This window comes from Ictidomys tridecemlineatus, chromosome 5 (assembly GCF_052094955.1).
Source record: "Ictidomys tridecemlineatus isolate mIctTri1 chromosome 5, mIctTri1.hap1, whole genome shotgun sequence".
In the NCBI taxonomy this organism is placed as follows: Eukaryota; Metazoa; Chordata; class Mammalia; order Rodentia; family Sciuridae; genus Ictidomys; species Ictidomys tridecemlineatus.
This window is the reverse complement of record NC_135481.1, coordinates 67,879,423-67,901,845: the sequence shown is the minus strand read 5'-3', so window position 1 is coordinate 67,901,845 and position 22,423 is coordinate 67,879,423.

Genomic DNA, 22,423 nt, shown 5'->3' with positions numbered 1-22,423 from the left:
AGGCTGATCAGTGGGTACTAGGTTACAGTAATATAGGAGTAAGGGGCTCTTGGTACTGTTACCCAGTAGGGTGACCATAAATAACAACAATGGACTGTACATTTCATAAAGCTAGAAGAAGCCAATGGAACATGCCTCTGATCTCAGCAACTTGGGAGGCTGAGGCAGAAGAAAGGAATTTCAAGGCTAGCCTCAGCAAATTAGTGAGATCCTGTCTCAAAAAAATAAAACAAAAAAAGGCTGTGGATGTAGCTCTGAGGTAGAATAGCCCTGGTTCAATCCCTAGAACCAAAACATAATAGCAATAACAACAAAAAGCTAGATAAAGGATTTTAAAAGTTTCAACCATAAAGAAATAATAAGTGTTTGAAGGGATAGATTTGTCTAATCTGGTTAAAACATTAGATAATGTTAACATGTATCAAATCATCACAAGGCACTAAATTAAAATGAACAATTTTTATGTTTTTATATATCAGTTAAAATTAATTTAAAATTTAAAAATAATAATTCAGACTACTGCCCAGACCATATGCCTGAGCCAATACAAATATAGTCTTTGATCATTTTTTTAAATCTCTTGATCTCAATGTTGCTTTGAAGATTATAAGAAATCAAAATCTTCATATTGTCAGTCAACAATGTTTGAAAAAGACAAAAGCAGATTTAGCAGGTAGCATTAATAAATATTGACTGTGTGTTCTAAGTTTTGCAGAACAAAAGCTTCATTAATTTTCTTTACTTCTCATTGGCTTATGTCTCTGCCTCCAATAAATCTAGGGAGAGATTTTTCAAAAACCAGTTTAGCACCCACCTTCTTTTGAGAGAAAAATCTCATTCCTCCCAGGAGTCCTTAACATAGAAGTCAGCAAATGTTTTGTGCATTTCTTTGCACAAAATGATGCTTCTGTTGCATTAGGGGAAAATATGAAATACTCATCATATAAATTCATTTTATTCCAAAATCAAGTAATAATATCTTGATTCAAGATGCTTATTATAATTTTTTGATAATTAGATGCCCCCTTGATTGTGACTATAAAATAGATCTTACTATGTCTTAAGTGCTCAGAAACAGAAACAAACACAACTCATCATGAAATTATGTATGCACAGTAACAAAGTAGGATAATGGGGGAAATAATTTCCCTTCTTTAATTATTTACTTTTAATTATTTATGATATCAGGTTAAAATTACATAATGTGTTTCAGAATCATGTTTAATGAATTTATCTTATCGATTCTCAAAGGGCTGTCTTTTATTCTCACAGTATTCATAAAACAATGTACTTCACAGGGTATGAAGTATAGTGCAGATAGGATGAAATGAAAAAAAGTAATCCCGAACAAGCCTTCTCAGAACACCTACAATAAAATTAGACTGGAGCTGGGTATTGTGACATATGCCTGTAATACCAGCAGCTCAGAAGGTTGAAGTAGGAGGATTACAAGTTCAAGGTCAGCCTCAGCAACTTAGTAAGGCCCTCAGCAACTTAGTGAGACCCTGTCTCAAAAAATAAGAAATAGGGTTGAGAATGTCAATGGCTAAGCACATCTGGGTTTGATCCCTAGTTAATGGCCCCTGCCAAAATTAGACTGGAAAGACCAAGGCAATCACAAAAATAATTTTAAATATTCTTTTTAATCAACAATTTAAAAATTGGTCAAATAAGTTCCAAAACTTATGGGCTCCTAAAAATTGAATCTAAATGGCCTGAAAAGCAAGCCTGTGTAAATTTTTAATAGATGAAAGGAGGTAGAAAATGCCTTACACCTGGATATTTGCAGGCATCTGGGAAACCTTATTTGTGGTGCAGTTCCTGAGCTCCTTCACCTACCCAAGACTATTTTCTGAGTGCACAGTCATTGCAGAAAACAGATGGGAGAGGTACTCACTTTTGTATAGCAACATAATTATATTAAAATAAAGCATAGTGATATTGTCAGGAGAGAGGAAAATGCATAATGCACTTGTTTAAATTTTCTAATTGCTTTTTTGCAAAGCCAAAAAGACACAGGTGGGCATGTAGGCGTATGTGTGTATTCAGAATCTTTCTTCACATCTGCAGCATCAAAGAAATGTTATCTTCAAATATTCCATTGCCATCTTTAGCACTACTATCAACACCAAACATTGATCTCTTAAAAGTTTTATTGAGGTGTAATTGAAATAGAAAATGCTGGACATATTTAGTGTATATATTTTGATGAATTTGGGCATATGCATTTTTTCATGATAGCATCACCACAATAAAGATAGTAAACATATTCTTCTCCTCCAAAAATATCCTTTTGGTTCTTTTTGTATTTTGTTTGCAGTAAGAACACTTAACACAAGATCTATTATGTCAACATGTTTAATGTGTACGACATGTATTGTTAACTCTATAGACACTATACCATACAACAGAGTGCTATAACTTATTCATTTGTATAACTAAACCAAGCTTTCAAAACAATAGGGGAAGAATATTATAATAGCAATCCATATGGCCCCTTAATCTTGCTCCTTAATTTCATGATAATGGCCAATTTCTATTGGCGACTCAATTTTATGGGTGTAACGAGTATACAGATGTTTTTGTCAACATGAAAAACTGAGAGTGGGTTTTGCTTGCTTTCCATCTGTGTTTCAAAACAGAAATGTGATATACAGGCCCGTGGAATTATGGGAAATCCACTAACCATACAAATAGCGAACATTGCTGTTAATTTTCTCTAGAGTTTCTGCTAAAATAATTCAAAGCCCTCCAGCTAATTACCTTGATAACAATAACTTGCAAAGGAGGAAAGTCAGACGGTAGCTTGAAAGCAAGCTTGTACGAAAAGGGAGGCAAAGGCTTTGCTGAACTAGGATCACTAAATGTAAAATTGCTGAGGAAGAAAGAAGTATGCAAATTGGTTAAATTTTTCAAGACAGAGTCATTTTCCTTTCTTTTCTCCTCATGCTGAGAACATTTCTTTTTCAAATATCATGGTCACTAGAGGTTGAAGAGACACTAAAAAGCACATTTCAGCACAATTATATGTCAAATCCTGCTAGACAGAATACGTGCTGGTCTTCAGGGGTATTGATATCTTTGAAATAAAATGTGTGTTAACAAACAGTCCATATTGGTGATACAAGTTAATTGCATCATTATGTTGTGATAAGACAAGGCAATTAGCACATCTCACTGTTCAGAGATCTCAGGATGGGTATCCAATTAACTCAGGTCACCAGGCTCCTTGCTTAGGATGAGGTTTTTCAGTCTTCTCCCAAGATGACTTCACACAGTTACCTATCTTCCTGAAGTGCAAGAAAACTTTTTTAAAAAGTACAGCGCTTTTGAAAAGGTTAGGGGAAAGTGCTGTATCAACTTGATTCAGAAAGTGCTATTCTGATAAATCCTTTCCAATGTGAAGCAGAGTGGCTAAAACACACAAAATTCTATCATGTTGTTTTTCCATAAATATTTCATTCACTAATTACATCAAATTTGAGGACATTAGTGTTGGTTATGGTCTCAAAAAAAGTCAGAAGGCATGGAAATCATATTTGATAAAGGCATATTTAAAACTAAGAGGATTACTGGAATATTGTAAGCATCCAGAAAGCCTACCATGTAATTTTAGAAAATATGAAATACCTTTAAAAACTTGGCAAGGAAATAGGTTTACACATAAAAAGAAATGTGTGATGTCATGGAAGGATTCTTCTTTAATTCATTTGTTATCCTGAATAAAAAAGCAGCATTGGACAGAAATGTCAAGATAATCAACATTTATTGGTATGATACCTCCAGACAGAAACTGGTCCCCCTTTTGCAATTATATAGCATCTATATACAATTTTTCCAAACATTTGTCACACTGCAACATGGTTGTTTCTAAAGCTCTTCCACAATAATTTAAATGTCCAATTTTACCTTTCTATTCATAAATTTCCCCTTGTTTACTCAACAAATATTTATTGAAAACCAATTGTATGGTTGACGATGAGGATAAAAAAGGTAAATTTTACATGTATGGTAAACAATTGGTTTTCAATAAATATTTGTTGAGTAAACAAGGGGAAATTTATGAATAGTAATGTAACAAATTCAGTTATTTAACATGCCATCCACATAATGGCCATTTGTAGTTCTTTCAAGTGATGCCATCCTCAGGTTTAGATAAAGGGAAAATACATAGAATGGCATCATGCTATATCTTACATGAATGGAATGCTCACACTCATCCTAATGGAATGTTGCCAGTTGGAAAAGCCATGAAGTGGAACTGAACACAGTCAGTGGAGTTGGTACAGATGCTCGGAGAAACTCCAAGCTGATAGACTGCACACAACTTCCAAATATAAACCAAGGTAATTCATTGCATTGGCATTCTCCACATGGGAAATATGGAGCCAGATAACATTTTGTAAATCTATGTCAGCATAATACCTGCACCTTTAAGCTCTGTAATTTTCTGGCCACTGGCATTTAGAGACATGCTTCTCAGTCTTTAACCTAGGCAGAGAAGGCCCTGGTCCCAAAAAGGCTTCTATGTTGGGTAAGAGCCCAGACACACTTTATCCTTGGGGAAAAGCACAGTGATGCTAAAGCTTTGGGATCTGCTAAACAAATCACAAGTCCAATATGGAGCTTGAAATAAAATAAGGATTTGACTCAGAGTTCAAAGGACTTGATTCTAAATCTTGGGTTTATTAATTTATTTTTCCTCTCTAAAGACAGGATTGGTTCCAGGGACAAGGTTGATCTGAACCTGACAATGGAAGCTGAATGATTTTACTTTTTAAGATGCATGTCAAGGAAAGGAACTAGATAGGGCTTGACAAAGTCTGCCACTTTTCTTTCCCCTCCAGCCTATTCAATCCTTCATTATGTGACACTCTAATCATGGCTTTAAGAAGGAATATAAACAGGAGGCATGGCTATAGTTCATGGGCCCATATTACATTCTGTTGACCAGCCTGACCCCAGAACTGTTATTCATTCCTATTTGGACTTAACTTACTTTGGACCACCCTTTGGATTTTCTGACCCTAGACCCTTAACTGCTCAAATCTTGGACTCAGGGTACATTTTATCTTTGCTTTGGAAACCTGACCGCTTAGCTCAGGGGTTAGATATATGGATGTTTGGACTCGGATTCAGTTTTGAGTTATCCTCTTGGCTTGACAAAACCCACATCCCCGTAGCAATTGGCAAGAGCTTCTCTGCTTTTCACTGCCCTACTCCAGGAAAAGAGATAGTATGGCTCCCTCATTCTTCTTACTAAGTGTGTCCTGTTATTCAACTACAGGATGGATGACCAGGCGCTGATTAGAGTGTACTTTAGCCCACACTCTAAGCGCATGGCACACAGCGAAAACAACACACAGAGTTCCCATGCTGCCTATCTGTAGTTCTCCCACAACGTGAGCCTCATCACCCAAATCATAAAAAGTATTTGCTCAGGGTGCTAAAGCAAGGGAGACAAATCCCAGCAACAGCATATCTTCTATTTCTGCCGTTGGAAATATATATTCTGTCCACCCAGATGGTAGTATAACAAGCCCCTGACACCCCCATGGGAACACAGGACTAGGTACTTTTAAGTATGGTGCTATCAATTGCACACAAGTGACAAACCAACATTCGTATACACTATACGACCAGTAAGGAAGCCCTGTCCTGAAAGAGAAGATGTAACAACAATCCAGGTAGGGGCCTGAAGCAATGAAATACTGACGGGACCCCTTTCTCCTCTAAGCTCTGGGAAAAATGCATTTCCCAAACAATGACAGAGAAGTGAGAAAACTATCTCTTAAATATTGAATTTTTTGCAAAATGGTTCAAAACCACAATTTTATGTTTAATCTTTTCAACACTGTTCTGCTTTTGTAGACAATATTCAAATGACAATGCCAAAATATTTTGCTTATTCCCATGATAAGGTTTTTATCATGGGGACAAGAAAAATCTTTACCAAATTTCTGGGTTTTTACAAAGAGTTATATAATCAATCACAGGGATTTAGTTAGTAATTCCAGGTCTACTTTTAAATGCTCCTCAAAAATTAATAATAATTGACCTGTAAAATCAAGTTTCATATTTTGAATAAGAGAAGTGCGAGTGATTTTTGTTCTCATTAATCTCTCTGTGTACATTCACAGAAATTAAAATACCCAAGGTTAAACTGACATTAAACACTGCGAAATGACAAGTGGTCAAGGAGAATGTGTGAAGCTTTTTAACTCCAATTGTTCTTTTTAAACTTGAAATTTATTTCTAAATATTGTAACTTCTTCAAAATATCTTAAAGCAAAGTTAGAATAATTAAATTATATAATGTGAAATCAGAAAATGTTACCTTTAATGTAAATTTAATTAGTCAGGAACTTATAAATAAGAGGACTTTACTGTACCAGGGGATCTGATTAAGTTGCCCATAGTCAGCATAATTTCTCAGACTACAAACTGCTTCTCACATTTTATAAGAATACTGAAAACACTGGGAAAAATCTTAAGATTTTGCAATAGAATAGGAATATACAAATAGTTTACTTAAATATTTACCTAATCAAAAGGTAGACACTTGACTCTGTCTTGAAACCTGTTCAATAACCTGAAACCCTCAATATAATGGGAGGATAACACACAGATAGCAGTGTCTAATAATTAAATGAACACAACAAATGGATGGATGGATGGATGGATGGATGGATGGATGGATGGATGGATGGATGGGTAGATGGATGGGTGGATGGATGGGTGGATGGGTGGATGGATGGGTGGATGGGTGGATGGATGGGTGGATGGGTGGATGGATGGATAGGTGAATGAATAGAAACCTCATAAGTTTTTTCTTCAGAAAAGTTTTCTCTTTTTGCTCTTATCCTATGGCAGAAAAAGAATATCCTTCAATGATTTCATATAACCATGATATTGTTAAAAATTATTTACACATGCACTTAAATATTTTAAGAATGTTTTCAAAATTGTACCATAAGCAATAGTGAATTGTGTAAATTGGGCCTATAGGAACTGTAAAGTTCTTTATTCTGATTCCATTATAAATAAAAGATAGGATGTATTGATCTTCATGATCATGCATTAAATTAAAATTTCTGTCTATATTGGAGAAAAGTAAAGTTTCTCAACATTATTAATAATTAAAAGTGATCATGGTCTATTATTAACCTACCAAGTTTTATCATTTCTAATTTCAGACCTATTTTTTCAGTAATTTGTTTTCCAGTTGAAGGCAGATGGCATCCATTTCTGTGAATCTGCATTTATATAACTCATGAGTTATAGGACTTCACACTGTAGTTTTCATTTTGTTCTATTATATTTAAACCACTTCATGTTTCCTGGGAGGCTATTTTAGTCAATATTTATCAATAATAATTCCAGAATAGTCACAAATTATTTATAACCTACATATCCATAATTATGCCTTCCCCAAACTGCTTCCAAAATAGCTACTTTTGATTAAAAGGTATTTATTTGATAAAATTCACATTGCAGCATTACAAATCCACAAATTCATAAACTCACTAATATTCTAATCTTCCTCAAACTTATAATTGATCTTAAAAATTAAAATTGATCTTCTCTTTGTTCTAAAAATTTTGCGTAGGCTTTTGGCCAAAACCAATATAATTTTAATCTCAGACCTAAGCAAAGTTTGAGTATTCTTATGCAGAGTGTATGCTATGCGTGATTTCCTACATAAGACACAAAAAAAGTAAATTTTAATAGCATGGAACTTAAGCAATATTTTCTTTTACCTGCCATTTGATATATATGAAATATGAGAAAATCAGACACTAACATTCTCTCACGACATATTTTTTCCAAGGCAGAGTTAAGACAAAAATAACTGTGGTGACTTAAGGACATCATCACTCTGCTATCCAGGATTCCTATGGCTGTTGTTCAACCACAACTGGCAACATTTGAGAAGCTGAATAAAGGAGGCAAATCCAAAAATACAAGACTAACAGAGACTTCAATGATCCAGCAAGAGAGGAAAAGATACCTTTCACTGTGATTATATCCACCTGTACCCCAAGAGTCTCCAGGTTTCATAAATGGCCTCTTCCCAGTACAGACTGAAGCCCTACTTCCTATGTCTTCATTCTCCTGACTATGAACTGGAAAGAAAGTATATACAACTGAAAACTTCAGGACTTTATTTCCAGTCACTTCCTCTTTAATGATCTCTATGACTTACCACCAAACAATGTATGTAGTTACATGTAGTTTTTTTTACATATTTATATTTTGTTGAAATGCTACCACTTCTCCTTTTCAAGCTGGTTGGTTTTATTTTTCCATTGTAACTTACTGTTGGCTTCACCTGATAAACCTTGATAACAACATGTTTATGATTATATCAAAACTCATGAATAGTCTGGAAGTAGAATATACTTAACCATGGAATATTTTGTTATCATTCATATCTTTAAAAAGTAATAACATTTCTTGTCTTACCCCTCCTTTCCTCTTATATATCATTTTGTATAACCCTGAGGATCGCCTTCCATTTCCATGCGATTTCCCTTCTCACTCCCTTTCCCTCCCACCTCTCATCCCTGTTTAATGTAAATCTTCTTCTCAAGCTCTTCGTCCCTACCCTGTCCTTGTTTACTCCCCTTATATCAAAGGGGTCATTTGGTATTTGTTTTTTAACGATTGACTAGCTTCACTTAGCATAATCTGCTCTAATGCCATCCATTTCCCTCCAAATTCTATGATTTTGTCATTTTTTAATGCAGAGTAATACTCCATTGTGTATAAATGCCACATTTTTTATCCATTCATCTATTGAAGGGCATCTAGGTTGGTTCCACAATCTTGCTATCATGAATTGTGCTGCTATGAACATCAATGTAGCAGTGTCCCTGTAGCATGCTCTTATTAGGTCTTTGGGAAATAGACCGAGAAGGGGAATAGCTGGGTCAAATGGTGGTTCCATTCCCAGCTTTCCAAGAAATCTCCATACTGCTTTCCAAATTGGCTGCACCAATTTGCAGTCCCACCAGCAATGAACAAGAGTGCCCTTTTCCCTGCATCCTCTCCAGCACTTATTGTTGTTTGACTTCCTGATGGCTGCCAATCTTACTGGAGTGAGATGGTATCTTAGGGTAGTTTTAATTTGCATTTCTCTGACTGCTAGCGATGGTGAGCATTTTTTCATGTACTTATTGATTGATTGTATGTCCTCCTCTGAGAACTGTCTGTTCAGGTCCTTGGCCCATTTATTGATTGGGTTATTTGTTATCTTATTGTCTAATTTTTTGAGTTCTTTATATATTCTGGTTATTAGGGCTCTATCTGAAGTGTGTGGATTAAAGATTTGTTCCCAGGATGTAGGCTCCCTGTTTATCTCTCTTATTGTTTCTTTTGCTGAGAAAAAACTTTTTAGTTTGAGTAAGTCCCATTTGTTGATTCTAGTTGTTAACTCTTGCACTATGGGTGTCCTATTGAGGAATTTGGGGCCCGATCCCACAGTATGTAGATTATAACCAACTTTTTCTTCTATCAGATGCCATGTCTCTGATTTAATATCAAGCTCCTTGATCCATTTTGAGTTAACTTTTGTGCATGGCGAGAGATAGGGATTCAGATTCATTTTGATGCAAATGGATTTCCAGTTTTCCCAGCACCATTTGTTGAAGATGCTATCCTTCCTCCATTGCATGCTTTTAGCCCCTTTATCCAATATAAGATAGTTGTAGTTTTGTGGATTGGTTACTGTGTCCTCTATTCTGTACCATTGGTCCACCCGCCTGTTTTGGTACCAGTACCATGCTGTTTTTGTTACTATTGCTCTGTAGTATAGTTTGAAGTCTGGTATCGCTATACCGCCTGATTCACACTTCCTGCTTAGCATTGTTTTTGCTATTCTGGGTCTTTTATTATTCCATATGAATTTCATGATTGTTTTATCTAATTCTACAAGAAATGCTGTTGGGATTTTGATTGGTATTGCATTGAACCTATAGAGAACTTTTGGTAATATCGCCATTTTGATGATGTTAGTTCTGCCTATCCATGAGCAGGGTATATTTTTCCATCTTCTAAGGTCTTCTTCTATATCTCTCTTTAGGGTTCTGTAATTTTCATTATATAAATCTTTCACCTCTTTTGTTAGGTTGATTCCCAAGTATTTTATTTTTTGGAGGGATATTGTGAATGGAGTAGTTGTCCTCATTTCCGTTTCAGAGGATTTGTCGCTGATATACAGGAATGCCTTTGATTTATACGTGTTGATCTTATATCCTGCCACTTTGCTGAATTCATTTATTAGCTCTAATAGCTTCTTTGTAGACCCTTTTGGGTCTGCTAGGTATAGGATCATATCATCTGCAAATAGTGATAATTTAAGTTCTTCTTTTCCTATTTTTATGCCTTTAATTTCTTTCGTCTGTCTAATTGCTCTGGCCAGTGTTTCGAGGACTATGTTGAACAGAAGTGGTGAGAGAGGGCATCCCTGTCTTGTACCAGATCTTAGAGGGAATGCCTTCAATTTTTCTCCATTCAGAATGATGCTGGCCTGTGGCTTATCATAGATTGCTTTTACAATGTTGAGGTATGTTCCAGTTATCCCTAATTTTTCCAGAGTTTTGAACATAAAGGGATGCTGAACTTTGTCGAATGCTTTTTCTGCATCTATCGAGATGATCATATGGTTCTTATTTTTAAGTCTATTGATGTGGTGAATAACATTTATTGATTTCCGTATATTGAACCAGCCTTGCATCCCAGGGATGAATCCTACTTGATCATGGTGTATAATTTTTTTGATATGTATTTGAATCCGATTCGCAGTAGAAGGGGTAGAGAGAGAAAAGGGGAGGGGAGGGGATGGGAGGGGGGATAGTAGAGAATAGGACTGACAGCAGAATACATCAGACACTAGAAAGGCAATATGTCAATCAATGGAAGGGTAACTGATGTGATACAGCAATCTGTATACAGGGTAAAGTTGGGAGTTCATAACCAGCTTGAATCAAACTGTGAAATATGATGTATTAAGAACTGTGTAATGTTTTGAACAACCAACAACAACAAAAAAGGTAATAACAACTAAACCTTAAAGCAAGACCCATCTCACTCAGGTTCAGGACATGTGAATTTTTTTTAATCTTAAATAAGCTGACAAAAGAGTGAATTTCCCTTAACCATATCCTTGGGGGAAAAAAAGTTAAAAAAGACTTTTGAAAAATTGTTCTGGGATTAATCAGGGGCTCAACATCTGAGCCAATGTTTCCCTTTGGCAGGGAAGAGGCTGAGGTCCAGCTAGTGCCATAAAATGCTTGAGGCAAGGCTGCTTGGGACTCCTTCCTCCTAGTTTGGAGGAAATACTTTTTCCACATAAGGATCCTAGCATCTAAACTAAGTATCTGACTTTCATTTATTTCCTAAGGAAGCCCATTAAATGTTTCTGATAAAAATAATAATGTATATAAGTCTTTTATAAAACCCATCACATAAATAGGTAGGTTAATTTTAACCAAAGACAATAACTATCCCTGGGTGATATGATGTAGAATATGGGTTATGTGTATATATGGAATTCACCTTTGGAAACCATTGGAGCTAAAGAGATCAGTATCCATCTTCCCATGCAGCCATACTGAGGTCTCAGGGAGAGGAGTGTGTATCAGGAAATATATAAAAACTATGAAGAGTAATAACCTACTTTTAATAAAATAATAGTGTCAGACATCATTATATTTCGACACCTTTCTATCTGAAATAATGTTTATAATAAATCCTAAGCCTGATACAAATAATGTTGACTATAGATGGTAATGAAACAAGCTTTAACTTAGTAATAGAGCAAAAAGTATCATGAACTTCATGTTAACCAAAGAGATACACTTGTCTAGCAAATAAACAAAGACATAAATCACCTCCTTGCATAAAGCTGCTCATTCTTTGGTGCATGATTATCACCACAGTGAAAAGAATAGTTATGTGTGCTCATGTTGTAATGAAGAATGACAGACATAAGGCAGCATTAACAAAATATTCACAATGATAAATCCATAAAATCCCAACTGCAGCTTGTCAATAGTATATAAACTAGATCAAGCTTTGATCAGTAGCAGCAAATAGTTATCTTCAGAAAATCTATTTTGCCTTTTGCAATTTTGGATTCTGTTGTTAAGGAGATTTACTGATTGAATTTTAGATCTCATGCACAAAGACTGAAGATTATTAGCATTCTTTGAATATAAATGAATACTCTGTTATAGAATTCGATTTCTACTGAATTTTAATTTTGAAGATGCTTTATTTTGTTTTGTTCATATTAATAATTGTAATTTTAATAATCTGTATGTGCTTGTAGAAATACAGCAAAGTTGGAAAAAGAAGCAAGCGTAGTTAGAAATATAAACTATGAAGTTTCAGTTCTATGACCACATTAAATAATATACCAGAGGCAGATCACCAGTGTAAAATTATCTTGTTGACAATTTAATGCATATAAAGAATGATTATGATGAAAAGATGTTCAGTAAATGTATTATGTTTCCTTAGATGGTGATGATTTTTCCCAACCAACTGTATAACGAGCCATCAAAACACAATCACATTTAGTGTATTCAATATGAAGCTGCTATGAGGCTTCTTGCACATAGATATGAACAACACCACATATATCAGTTCTTCTTCAAATCTTACATTGTTACATTGTGTGCATATATAAATATGTAACAAATCTCATCATTATGCACAACTATAATGCACCAATAAAAATGTGGAAAAATTAAAAATAAAATATCAGGAACAATCCAGAGAGAATGGAAACAGGTGGGATCTGGGATAAATCTTTAATATATATATATATTAAATATATATATATATTTTTTTCACCTTTCAGAAAAAATACATGAGCCAGGCATGGTGGCACAAGCCTATAATCCCAGCAGCTCAGGAGGCTAAGGTGGGAGGATCACAAGTTCAAAGCCAGCCTCAGCAAAAGTGAGGCACTAAGCAACTCAGTGAGAACCTGTCTCTAAATAAAATACAAAATAGGTCTGGGAATGTGGCTCAGTGGCTGAGTGCCCCTGAGTTTAATCCCGAATACCTACCCCCCTCAAAAAAGAAAGAAAACATGAAACTATATCTGTCTTTTTTAATCATAAGTATTTTATGAATGAAATTACATGAGGTATAAAATATAATGTCTTTCTAATTAAAGCTGATTTAACAAGACTATTGGTGTAACTTCATAAGTCCTACACACTGAAATTAGCAGCTAATGAAATAAGTGGTTTAGTTTTGTGACTACAGGCTTCTGAGTGTCCTATTATTTACTTTCTTTTAAAGGACCCACTAACATAAGGTATTTAGCACTATACAAATAATTGGTTTTTATAAAAAAAATTTCATTATAAATTAATTTGTAACTGAGTTTGTGTTTAAGTAGTGATGAGTTCTGAGAGATTTAGCTAGTAGTTCTTTAAGAGAAAAGATGAATTGTAAAGCATGTATCAATAGCACTTATAAGTAAAACATACTGGACTAAGAAAAGATTTGTAATCTTTAACATGCCACTTAATTTCCAAGGAATAATTCAGGAAGAGAAGGGGTTAATACCAGATATTCAATTTATACAAAATGCTTCATTAAAATCATCAGCTTTTGAAAACTCTAATGAGGAGATAAAAAATTGACTTCAACCACATGGTAAACCATGTAACTGAAAAGAAAAACTATAGACTTCTTTTAAAGCATCAAATTTTACCATATTACCATAAATTTCAAAATGAAGCCATGTGTCTAGAATATGGTCTACTACTGATACAGGACATGTTATTTAATGAATGCTATAAGTAGAAATATATCTTCTAATTTTAAGAGTTTCATTTTACATGTTTCCTTATTCAACCTAAAAGCTAAATATTTTAAATAGTAAACTTTGGTCATTTATTTCTAAGGAATCTGGCAGTTCTTGTTTGGTTTTTCACCAGCTAAGAGGTAATAGTTTGATTTTGTGATAACTACATGAGGAAGTGATATCACCAGAGTATTACACCTATCACTTTCTAAGTGTTCCTTGCCCCTGAAACACTACATTGTCCTCTTACAGTTTGAAGCACTCCAGCCTTCTAAAATGGAGCCCTAAGATGAACAGGCAATATCTTGGAAAATGAGTATTTATTCACATTAGTTAAGTCCTCTACTATGGTCCTTCAGTCCTCAAAAAGTCATAACAGATTTTTCACAAAAAATTAAAGTGCTCTCACCTTCTCAAATCCGCAATCCATAGAAATTTTTTGAGTTTTAAAATTAAGCAGGAAGTTGGAACAATCTGAAGTCCTGTTAAGTTCAGACAAAAAAAAAAAAAAGACTGCTGTTCTATTTTATTAGCTAAATTCTGCAACCTCATTTCCTATTAAATGTTTGCCCCAATCTCCTGAACATTTCCCAGAGATTTATATCTTCAATAGTTATCCAGTATTTTGACAATAATGAGAGCTCCAAGAACATTTTATTTGAATTAAATATGTTGCTTTCCTTTTAGAAAAGATCTCAACTTCACCCCACTCAGGCCTTTTTTTCTGTTCTCTTTGTCCCACCCAACTCACCTTTGAATACATTCTACTAGTTATCTTTTTATCATAATACTGTACCAAATATCGACTGCATATTAACACAACTTCTGACCCCCGGAAATATAGGATGACTCACATTAGAAGAATTGGGGGAACCGCTATACTTTGAAATAAATTATTTAAAATAAAATCGGCTGGATCTCTAAGCTATTTTGCACTGGAAAATGTTGATCTCTGTATTTTTTTTTTTTCTGTTCAGCTTCTTAAGACTGTGGAGAAACCCTGCCTGTCTCCAAACACAACCTCTACGCAAACAACGAGTGAGAAATCATTGAGCTCTGCCATAGCATTTGCTTTTTATGCAGCTCATTTTATGGGAGCACCTGTTCATGTAGATAAATGATGCCAAACTTGGATGCCAGCCCCAATGATAGTGACTTCAGCACAGGGAGCCAAGCAGGAACTGGACCTGCCTGCAGTACGCAAGTCCATCCAGCCTCTGTAATCAGGCCCTGAGGGTCCACATTTGCAGCAGCTGGTTAGACCTCCTACATGTCTGTTCATCCTGCTTACTGTGGAAGAAATGTATATTGATAAACACAAGCCCTAAGTCAACAGCCATCCATGGTCATAAATCACAATGGGTTCTCTAGTCTACATTCATTGCTTGGCGATTAAAAAGTCCATTTGAGTGAACCTGGTCCTATGTAAATAATTTGAAGTGTGACAATTATCACAAGTGTACACATCCAGCAGGCTTTGTCTGTCTTCTGCTGTTGCCAATTCTATAATGAAAGGGATGATTATAAGTCTAAAAACAGCCAGCACCCAGGGAACTGATCAAAATTACACCAGACATTTCCTGTTATATTTTAAAAATTATCTGTTGGGGCACATTTTTGGTCAGGCCAAATTGAAAGAAATATTCATGCTAATCTGAGAAAGTGGTCAACATTCATAGAAACAAAAAAACATTTTTAGAATGTGTTTAGTTTCTAAATAAATAATAGCGGCTTTATGAAAACTAGTATGGTAAATGTTGAGTCACTCAATCAAGGTGAGAGTTACTATCTTGAAACAGAGAAGCTCAAAATCCAAATTTAATGCCAATGTTCGAGTTCTGAAACATTGAGCTTTATGTCATTTCATCCAATTCTCAAAATAAGCCAATAAAATAGTGTATTAGTGTTTATTTGCTACTGTAACAAATTACTAGAAAACGGGTGGCTTACATCAACAAAAATGTATCATCTTACCTTTCTGGGGAATCAGAAGTCCAAAATGGTTCTGAATGTGATAAGATGGAAGCGTCAGCAGGGCTGTACTCCATTGGTGACTCTTGGGGAGAATGTGTTTCCTTGCTGCCTATATTTTTTGGCTTTTAGTCTTATAACCCTTCTTTAAATCTCAAAGCCAGAGATGGTGAGTCAAGTCTTTCTTTCCTCATTTCTTTTTGACACTCTTCTGCCTCTGTCTTCCACATTTAAGTTTGCTTGTGATTTCCTTGGACCCATCTGTATAATCTAGGATAATGTCCTTAGTTAAAGTCAGCTGATTAGCATCTTTAAACCTAAATTCACTCTGAATTTGCTCCTGAATCCACAAATTCTGGGGATTAGAAACGGATGCCTTCGAGGGTCCCTTATGCTGCCAACCAAATATAGGAATGATTATGCTCGTTAACACATGAGAAAGGTGAGGCTTAAAGATGCCAAACCACTTCCTTAAGGTGCACATAGCTGATAAATTGAAATGGGAGTGTTTCTACTTTATTCTGCCCAATATTTTCTACACCCTTCAGGCTCTTGATAGGAAAGAGATAGCTTGTTCAAACAAGGTAATTTAAGGAATTACCTGTGGGCAGGTATAAAGAAGTTCCATGGACATTACCTGAGAACTAGTTAACAAGGTTCTGATAATACTATAGAGTGGAAAAGGGAGGAAGACGATAACCAGAACTTGGAGGCAGACATGACAAAAAAGAGACCTATATCAACAATGGTAAGAATTAATACTATCTGGAATGGGAAACATCAGCCACAGGACCCCTGCAGAGAGGGGTTAGGGAATTAAGGACACTGACTTCACTCTTCCCTGCCCTTGGAATTCCTGTGTGTGCACCACAAAGGACAAGCTGGTGGTTTGGTGAGTCCAAACAGGTCAGTATCAAATCCACAGCAGAGTGAAGAAGGGCAGAGAAGGAAGGGATCTGGAGGGCCAAGAAGGACACCCTGGAATTTCCCCACTTTGATTTACTGACTTATTTATTGTTTCACATTAATAGTCCTTGCTGACTTCTCGGTTTTACTACAAAGCATGTCCTTGATAAGTTAAATTTTAAAAGCAATTAGTACTGAAATAGAATTCATTGTGTTCTCCCATACATTACCTCTTCCACAAATGCACTTACATACCTGCTCTTATTTAATTGGCTTTCAACTTTGGGATACAGGATGCACCAGGAATGGTCTATGATTGAGCTTCTACTGACTGCATTTTGAATACATATTTTGGGTTGTCAACAGAGCAAGAAAAATTAAATTCTCAGAAAGATGTCATAGGTAATAATAACTGGAGTTGAATCTGATACTTAAAGTATTAAAATATTAAAAAGACACTTTCATCCAAATAATAGTGTGCAATTTTTTTTTCTTCACAGACATTTTTTTTTTTTTGAGACAACATTTAGAAGGCATCATGGCTATTTGAAGGCTTTTTGAGAGACAGATCAAAAGCATTTATTTTTCAGTTATCTGTTTTCCTCATCACAGCTTTTTGTATAGGCTTCATATTTTATTGTTTAGTCACATTCAAAATGAAAATCAAGTTCTTTAAATGATCTCTTAACTCCTACCAGGAACTTTACCTTTCCATCCTGCACTTTGCATGAGCTTAGGGCATTTTTACCTTCAAAATACATAAATTCACATTTATTTGCACTAGATTTTTTATCCTTTGACTTCTTTCCAATTTGTTTTTCCTTACTCAAATATGTCAGAGTTTTGACTTGAATGGTTAACCTCAAAGGCATTTCTGAATATATGAAAGTAGCCAAATCCTGATTTTCACTAATACAGAGAAGGATGAGATAGCAGAAATAGGATGAAACAATCTCAGAAAGGAAATGAAGGTAAAGGAGGGAGACTAGGTCATTTACTTTGTGTCATATCCATGACGGGGAAATCTAAGAGGAAGAATTTTGCCACGTTAGGCCTGGGGGTAGGAAATATGCAATGTGGATCTAGACTAAATCTGGAAGCTGAAGATAACCTTGGAAAAAAATCACTGAGAAAATTATTCTGAACTTCATGAGATATGCCCTCGGGCTATGGAGAAAAAGTACAAATAACATAGTATCCAGAGACATTTATATTTTGGGACTGTAACCTGAAACAAGATTTTTAGTATAACAATCCATGTACATTTTAAAGCTAACGCATACGTTTAACACTCTGGCTGAACAACCAGCCTAAAATTTTCCCAGTGAGAGTGCCAAGGAACTCACTACTCTTAATAGAGAAATAAGTTTTCTAAAAACATTGATCCTTGTGTCGTCGGTTTTGTCAGATCTACACCATCAAGGCTCCGCTGAAATTTGATGTATTATGAAGAAAAAAATCCTTCATTTAGCTATGAATATAGTTCTGTTTGTTTTCAAGTAATGACCTAACTGAAGAAAAACTGTTTTTGTCAGTTTCAAACTAAACTGAATTTTAAATTTTCCCTTAAAATATAACTACTTTTAAGTGAGGCATCTCTACTAATGAAGAAAAATTTGGAAATCAACAAAATATGTAAGTCCTTGTCTTCCATGAAAACAAACTGGACCAAAGAATAGAGTCTTGAGCTAATTGAGGAGGAAGAGGTGGGAGGGTGTGGATTTCTGATATTATTTCTTAAAAATTAAAAGGTGTCATGAAAAATGGAAAGAAGTTTTCATACCATATCAAATCTTTTACTAACACTGCTATGCAACTCATAGACAGATTCTTGCAATTCCCCTATGACACATTTATGTTAGATAATCCTATGTTTAAGACATTTTTCAGAGGATATAGGAAGAGATAAAATCATTCTGAAAGTTATTCAATCAGACTAAAAGATATCAGCAGCTTAAAAATCCAGTGGATGGAAAGGTTTCTTCTGTGCACATTTTGACTGTCTTGCCTCCCACAAACATCAGTAACAGAAAGGGTAGTTGGGGCACAGTAACAATGGGAGGGGAGACGTGAAACCCACCCTAGTAAGGAAGAGAGAGAAAAGGAGGCAGACATAGAGTGGAAAAGGAGAGCTAGGAATGATCTGTGAATAACTTATACCCAGGCACTAATAGTTCTCTACAATGGTTAGAAACTCAGATTAAAACTAGCATAAATATCCTAACACAGATGGGGCAGACTGTCTGGGACTATCTGGTGGACACACAAGAATCCATGAAGAGCCAAGAGTCAGGCCAAAGGAGCTGATGCTGGAGCTGATGCTCAAACTAGACCAGAAAAAGAAGACAGGAACATTTATCACCAAGTGCCTGAAGGTTCCACCAACTCCCTGATCAGCTTCAGCATCAAGGTCAATGTTCATTGTGACTTATTGTTTTTTCAGGTATAAGCTACCTGATATGTGAACTATAAATAATTTATTTTAAGTAACTTTCAGATAATTCTGTTATCTTTTCTTAAGTCCTAAGTTAAATTTTTTCTTCTTTGGTTTTATATATATAAGCACATATATGCATGTATAGATGGTGCATGCACACACACCATCTGAGCTGAAGGGAGTCAAAAGTAGTTTCAGCCAATACCCTGATGATGGTCAGAATAGACAGACCAACTTAGAGACACTTGTCTCAGAATGCTTACTTCATAAGATTTGCAACTGTCTGCCAATTCTACAGATAAAAGCCCCTTGCTGGAACTCAGGTCTACCCTGAGTGTTTCATTGCTCATAATGATTGTGTAAAACATTGTTAATATCTCCTCTTCTCATAAAATATATAATGCATGTTTGCAACTAATAAAAATAATTTTAAGTTCATTTCTTTTCTATACGACCTATTCAATGAAACAGAAAATTCACAATTTTACATTGCTAGTAGTTTTCTTCCCAAATACCATTAGTTCCTGCTAGAACAGGAAGACTTTTAAGAAGCTTCCCAAATGTGATAAAACTTGAGAATCTTAAATTCTGTTGTTTTATAGCCAATGACCATACTACCTTCCCAGGTTCTGATTCCTCCTGCAATGTAATCCCATTTCCTACTGCCCAGACTAATTATCTAAATGACTGGACTTCTAGTCTGTCATGCATTTTTGGCATATTTTGATTTATTTTTCATGCATCAGCACTTTGATCGTCTATCTCATATTTATAATGTGTCTTCTTGTTCCAGTTTGCCTATCTAGTTTTTGACACACTGATTAAACTCTTCTCTTCAATATTCCTGACCATCTGGTTGCAATCAACCCTGATTTACTTATTAATTCTTCAACACATAGAGTACCAATTAAAGCCCAAATCTAATTTTCATAATCTTCATCTGTCACATTAAGTCAGAGCCCCTACTCAGCATGACTCTAACTATAGCCCTCGTGTTTGTTCCTCTGTCCTACATATATGATTCACGACTTTTTACATCCCCAGTCAGAAAAGGATACAATTCTCTGCATGCCATCTTCCTACTTAATACAAAAATAATTGGTAATCGATAAATATTTGAATTGTTGGTGAATTGCAATAAAAATAAATTTAATTTGTAAATGAATCACCACTGAGATATACATAGACAAACCAAATGTTCTTTTGCTGTAGATAAATGGAAAAAACAGTGAGAATCAGAAGATTTAGTTTGACCATAGCTAGATGACCTAAATGGGTAACCAATTCTCTTGGACTTAGTCCCCTCATCTGTAACACAGGAATGATTCTATCAGCCTTACACATATCCAGAGGTCATATCAAATGAAATGCAATCAATCAAATTTAATTAAAACAAAATAAGTCAAATAAAATTAGATATGTGAAAACTCTGTAAAATACTAAGAGCTCAGCAATGTAGGGGACTTTGTCGAGAAACATAGCATTCAAAGCATAATGACCCTCTCATGTATATCTACAGGTAGATTTCTGGTTTGGTGATGGATTTGTAAGAATATATGCACTTTTTTCCCTGTCAATGTATCCTGGGAATCCTCTTGATAGCAGATGACTTTGGTGACTTGACCCTTTCACCCTTACCACTTCATAGTGATATCTACCTGGCAGCATTCACGTTCACTTTTTGCTGTTTTTTCTGGCCATCAGAGTTGACTTTGTTATCTACTTTGGAAGCCAGAATTTTGTGTTTATTGGGTAGACCTCTTAAATGTGAATTTTACACTGGCTCTCAGAATTCCCAAGTAGGGTTAGTCTACTCATACTCAAAGGAGTATTTCATAATAAGTTTGACTGCCTTGCCTTCCCTGTTTTTCTGTCTTAGGATTACCTAAAAAAATGAAAAAGAAAAATAAAACACACAAAAATATCCTTTTATTCAAATCCTCACTTTAGGTTTAGCTTCTGGGTGAAACCAAATTAAAAAAAAATCCTCAAAAATATAACATACATTCTGGCAAAAAGTTCTACCCCACTCCCTGCCCAGTACTGGGGAACAAACTCAGGGCTTGCATATACAAGGGAAGTACTCTACCACAGAGCTACATCCTCAGCCTTTTTATTTTTTAATCTTATTTTGAGACAGGGTCTTGCTAAATTGCCCAGGCTGACCTTGAAATTGCAATACTCCTGCCTCAGAATCCTGAGTCACTAGGAATACATGTACCACCACCACACCCAGCTCCAACAAAGTTTTTTTCCTTTATTTTTTATTGGCGCATAATAATTATATACAATAGTGGGATTCATTGTGATATATTCATAAATGCACTTAATTGGATCAGTTTTACCTAGTAACTCCCTTTTTCCTTCTCCCTCATCCTTTTCCTTTCTTCTGCATGTCTCCCTTCTATTTTCATGAGATTCCTTTTTTCCTTTTGTCTCTCAAGCTTCCATATATGAGAAAAAAAAAAAAACATGATCTTTGTCTTTGTGAGTCTGGTTTATCTCCCTTAACATAGTGTTCTCTGATTCTATTTTCCTGCAAATTACATAATTTCATTCTTTATGGCTGAATAGAACTCCATTTTGTATACATACCACAGTTTTTTCTTTAACCATTTTAATGTTGATGGACACCTAAATTGGTTCTATAACTTAGCTATTGTGATTATGCTGCTATAAACATAGATATGCATGTATTACTATAAAATTAAAGTCAGTCTACTGACTTTAATTCTTTTGACTAAATACCAAGGAGTGGCTTAGCTGAGTCAGATAGTTGTTCCAGTCTTAGTCTTTTGAAGAACCTCCATACTGATTTCCATAGCAATTGTAGTAATTCACAGTCCCAATAAAAGACACAAATGACACTATATGCACATATAATCATGTTGCTTCTGAACTTGAAATTTAGCAATAGGTTTCTCTCAACCTGCCATATGAAGCCCATCCTCAGGAATATGTCCTACACTCACCCTGTGTTTTAGCGAGAATAAGCAGCTTACATGTCATTCATTGGGAGATTTCATGGTTCCATGTCTTTTAATTGCCAGTTTTATAGTATCTGTCCCTCCCCATCAGTACTTGGAAAGGCCCTACTGATGATCCTTGAAGATGCAACCTGATTATCATCCCTTAAAACTTGACCATGCTTCACTGACAGAAATTCCTTTTCTCCATCATTCGGTAAATTGAAATATCTAATACAGGCTCTTGAAAATTATCTCCCACCAGATGCCTAATTCTCAAAGACACAATTGCAGAAAATCCCTGTATATGTACAA